Below are 5,704 nucleotides of genomic sequence, written 5' to 3'. Positions count from 1 at the left end.
TCAAAAAACATGATTAGTTTTAGGTTCCCAAATTGGAACATTTATTGGAGCTGAATTTTTGAACAGCTAGGCATTTTCTAACATCTACTGTTGTCAAAGCAGAGCAGTATCTGTATATAGTTGGGAAAGTTATTTACGGGCATCAGAAAGGAACACTTAGAGGATATAGGGACAGAATCCCACTCTCCAAGGAGACATTTACCTGCTGCAACTCGATAACCACCTTTTCTCATTCTCCAGCCACTGCATTTGTAACATGGCAAAACGATGAAGCCAAGTTCCATAGAGCTTCTTCCTTCACAATATCAACAGCATGGAACGAAGCCAGCAGCCAGTGACGTGATTGCAAAATGCTGAATCATAAACCTAAGAGAGTCGGTTTCAATCAGACAATACATCAGCAGCCTGGCCTTCCTACATCTTAAGTGCCTGATCTTGCAAATTTAGTGTGTATATGMATATATATACACGCATGTACACATTCTCTACCTATATCCAATCTCCATAGGCATAAAAGCATCTCAAGTGTAAAAATACAGACCTGAAGGTTTTAACATAACTACTATTTAGTATAAAGAGTGGCTTTACATAGTTTAAGATAGGAAATGAAGAATACCATGTCCAATTATAACTGCAAGGCAAATTTGACCTGAGAGAGTATGAGTGTGGATTATGACCAGGATTGTTGGAGAGGACAATCCTGCTTTTACAAAATGCACACTGGGATCCCAGGTGAACGAGGGTGGTCAGAATCTAGCTGGAACCTCCTGTCTAAATGCTACATTTCTCACCATTAATATCTAGGACTGTAATGAGGTTTCTGAAGCAGTTAAATGGAAAAATCCTTAGAAAAACAAGAGAGAGCAAGAAAAATTATATCGTTTATGTTCAACATTTGATCCATATTTTAAGAGGAAATATTCTTTTGTTTCTATCAGAATTTGCTACTCTGTCTACAACAAACAAAATGGTATTGTTTATATATGATGCAAATGAAGAGTTTCTACAGAGTCAGACAGCCAACTAGGAGGATGAAGTTCAGTTAACCAGGATGTTTTAAAACCAGTTCTCCTCTCACATACATTAGTGCAAATGGAGTCACTCCATCAAGGAAGATGATGTGGAAGTGACTTTAATGATTAATTAAATTAATTAATTAATTAATTAATTAAAATGTCTGGTCTTAGCCCTAGAAATGCTGAGGCAATTTACTTCTTCAGGTTTGAATTACTACCTTGTCCTAAAAAGCAGGATCTGCTTGCTGAAAAGAGCAGGTTACCACCGGCAAGCAAAGCACAGAAGAATTCATGAACTGAATTATTTGGGATTTAGGATTATTTGACCAAATCACCCATGACAAGCTACAGAGTTGTATCAGATAAAAAGGTGTCCCCTTAAGCACATTTCCAAACCCAGCTTTAAAGTGTTATCCTATTAAATTTGAACCCCATTGATAGAAAGGACACTTCTTTCTACTCCTGTTTCTTTTTGATACATTCTAATAAAAAAAGGAAAAATAGATTTCAGCAAATGTACCCGCTGTTCCAATCACTTGCAAAACAGTAGGAGTTATTTTAATGGACATGATTTAAACTAGACCTTTACCAAGCATGACCTTCTATTTAAACCTGCAAAATATAATGCAGGAAGTCTTCTGTTAAAATAAAGCTAAGTAAAATGGAAAAAAAAAAAAGAAAAAACCCCACACCCCAAAAGTATAAATATTTAAACTTAAATATATTTGTTTAATGCAATATAGTATTAATGCAATTAATCCTATTTCACTCAGTGAAAAAATATCACATATTGGTAGCTCACTCAATTTTGTATGCTTACTTAAAAAACAAAACAAAACTAAACTAATAGTAATTGGATAAATGTTTTCCATTTAAACTTTTGATATGCTGTGCTGGGGCCCTTGCGGTACTTCAGAACAACAATCTATATGAAATATAGATTGTTGGAACTACACTGTTTAGGATTAGTTGCTTAGCACAACTTGCTTAGCATGAGTAGCTAAATTTGCTGAAGCCTTAGGCCTCAGGCTGTAGYCGCTGCTATGTGCTTTAAAGTAGTTTACCAAGGACACTGGTGCAGCTGGGAATGATACATCCTGAGAAAGTACAGATAAACTAGCAGAAGCCAGTGGCAACCAAGGTTAAGGGCTAGACAGCTTTGCTAAACAAGCAGCAAGGTACAAGGCATGACCGCTGCGTGCGTGATCGGTGCAATGATTGGCTACCTGTGACATAATCTGTATGAACCACAAACCAAGGGCCAGAGCGCCGAATACCTGTACTTATAAAATGGGCAAATTGCTGAATAAAGATGGAATTGAACCTGCATTCTGTGAATGCGTATGATTCTTTCCCGTCACTCCCGCGGACCGCGACAATGCTGTAACAGGTGGTAAATCAACACTTTTCTCCCTTCATTGGAGTTAAAGAAATGCCTTGATTATTTGATCACTGATTAGAACAACATGTTTCATTGCAGGTTTAATTTACTTCAAACAGAAATGTAACTGGAGGTACATTGGAGCATGAACTATATACAGCTTGGTATAAAATACTGCAGGAAATAAATGTACAAGATGTATACCAATGGGAGAAAGAAAAAGGAAGATACAAGACTGTAATAAAACAATCCAGGATACTTACTAAGTAAAAATTATATATGTGATTCAGAAAGGCTAAGGAATGGTTAAGATGTAACCAACATAAAAAAAAATCCTATTATTAATTAGAATGTAATCAAATCATTTTAAATTACCATTAAAAACACAGAAACTAGGGTATAAAACCCTCAAATGGCTGTAAAACTTGCATTTTATTTTGCATATTTACTTAAAAAGGTGTGACTAGGACTGATCATATGGTATCAAATGGAAAGTCTTTGAGATCACAGTTTATTTGGCTAAAGAACAGACACAGCAGAAGCAACGGTAATTGAGGATTTCCTAACCTTTCACTGTACCTCAGCTCCTAAAGGCTTGTTAATGTTATCAAGCTCTTTAGCTTGTTAGTTGAGATCATGTGATCTCAGATTGACAGGATAAAGTGGTTTTCAGATGTGGCCAACCTTAAGGGAGTAGGGCAACCTCTAAATCAGATGATGAGGTATTTCTTGGCATCTCTGCTTCTGCATACAGAAAAACTGATAGACCAAAATTGCTAGCTCATTACTTCAGCCAAGTAGGCAACATCAGATGCTAATTTAGAGAACTTGCATGTGAAATACCTAATTCAAACCAGAATCTTAGAACACTCCATTCCATGGAACATATTCCACTGCACAAAATTAACAGTATTTAATATAAATGTATAAACTGCACTCTAACTTTTGTCTTTTGCTCTTGATGTTTTGAGATATAATTCAAAATACTAATTTATCCCAAATTTCTGTAGGCACTGTAGAGACATACAGTCTAATAATCCCTTTCTGGGAATATTTACATTTAAAACTTTTACCTTCATACTTATTATTAAATGTGAACAAAATAAGAAGGGAAACCAGAGAAAAATAATAATAATAACACTGCTGGATGCAAAACCATATCTGTGGAATTTTTGGTTTCTGTGATGCAACATTAATGGTTTTGTTCTTTTGCAACATAGCTGTACACTTACACTGTACACTTCCAATCAGTTTTGATTCAAGGCAACTGTGAACTTCAGACCTTGCTTATAATGTTCAGTGACATGGTCCAAGACTATTCAGAAGAGTGACAAGCCAGTCAACTTTACTTTTTTCTCTTCGATCTTTATACTTTTGATTCCTCCTAATTTCCAGAGGATCTCAGAATTTCTCGGGAGAAAGAGAAATACTTCAGAATAACCTCAGTAGATTTTTCTATTGTGCCTTGTACTGAACTGACATTCTAAAAAAGCAGTTCTCAAGAAAGGTTACTTACAATCTAATTGAATTTGTAATGTAATGAGTACATTTGGGGAGCCAGGATAATGATGATGTGAAATACAGTTTGATAGAGTCTATTTAAGTGAACTGCTAATAGAAAAGAGATCCAAAGTCACAGAAGCATTAATGATATGGATGAAAAGGGAATCAAGGTTACCTGCTCCAAGAGAGGATAAACCATACCTCCATCATTTCTGGTCTTAAGAACACTCAGTGATGCAGCTTTCACTTCCATATGCCACTGTCTTCACCATTAAAAAGTATTTTTCTAATGTCTAACTCGCATCTTCTTTCCTGCAATTGCAATACTGTTACTTCTTATCCTATTATGAAAAGTTTTAATCCTCTTTAATCCTTTGCTTTTATGTCATATTTTTATACAACATATTTGAAAGTCATTATCACRTATTCTCCGCCGCCTTCTTGCTGCAGTAAATGACTTGAATGTGCTCAATCTTTCCTCATGGCTCACACTTTTTAGATCCCAGATCATTTTTATTGCTCTTCAGTTCCAGGCTACTCTCCAGTCATGTCAAACCCCTCTTTGGGGGAGGGTCAACAAGAATGCAAGCAAACTTGACATTTGTTACTTGTCCATAACAGTATTTTTACTTGGGGCTTGTGATTTGGGGCTGCATGAACAGGATTTTTTTTTGTTTTGTTTTAGAAAGGTTAAGAATGGAAGAAGTTAACCATAGGAACTTTACAGTTGGTTCTGTGGTGCRAGAGAAACGACAAAGAGAACAGTCTTAGGTAAAGCAGGATGCCAAAACTGAATGAAGTAAAAGAGATGAGAACAAAGATAAGGCAGCAGCACACTCCAGCACTGAAGGTTGGAATGTGGCATACACTTGGATGCAAGAAAGTGCCCCAGAAAAACTGAATGAAGAGAGAGGAAGTTTGTCAACTAAGATATCGGAAGAGGAACAATCAAAGCAGATCAAAAAGTAGCCATGAGAACTAATTTGAGATAAAATGGTTTCTATCTAAACAAATTTGTTACTTTTTGCAGAAAATGTCTACTATTGTTCAAAATGAAAAAAATACCTCAAATAGTTTTTATTTCAAAATTTGTTGCTACGATGAGGCTTTAGGTATGGTGCTTTCTAGCCATGTTTTCCTCTGTTGGTCAAGCACCTCAGGCAGATTTTTAAACTCACAGCCCAACCTTGATTCAATTAAAAGCAAACATTTATGGCAAGCTTCAGAAAAATAATCTTCTGATGAACACAAGGTGGCTGCTTGGGTGAGTCTTAAAGAGGAGTTGTTTCGAAGAGTTGATATTCTTCGAACATCTTGAGCAAAATTTCCTATCTAGTGTCCAGGTTCCGTTCCACACGCATATTATTACAAATACAAAAGATGAACAGCTTCACTGGGTCACTTACTTTTGCCTTACCAAATAATCTGAGTGCATGTGAAGGCTCTTGGATCTAGATGAAGTTATTGCAACAATACTCCTGCCTCCTCTGTATATTCACCAAATTGCTGCACTTTATGTTTTCTGAAACAGAAGAATAATGCTTCACAACAGCACAAGACCAGATGATAACTGGCTTCTAATAATAGAACAAAATACAGCTGCATAGTTGTGCTTTACCTGATGTGACAGCAGAAAGTCAGCCACCTGGTAAATACTGTAAAAAGGATAAGAGATAAATAAATGCAGGCCACAAGGTATGATTGCCTATGTTCCAAAATAGTGCTGTGGTTGCTTCAACCACAGTATGAAGATGATGCTAAGGGATAAAGAGCCCAGCAGCTAGCCAGCACACAGGAAACATTT

Source organism: Apteryx rowi, unplaced genomic scaffold, assembly GCF_003343035.1.
Source record: "Apteryx rowi isolate R43461 unplaced genomic scaffold, aptRow1 scaffold_410, whole genome shotgun sequence".
In the NCBI taxonomy this organism is placed as follows: domain Eukaryota; kingdom Metazoa; phylum Chordata; class Aves; order Apterygiformes; family Apterygidae; genus Apteryx; species Apteryx rowi.
This window is presented reverse-complemented; position numbering follows the sequence as displayed.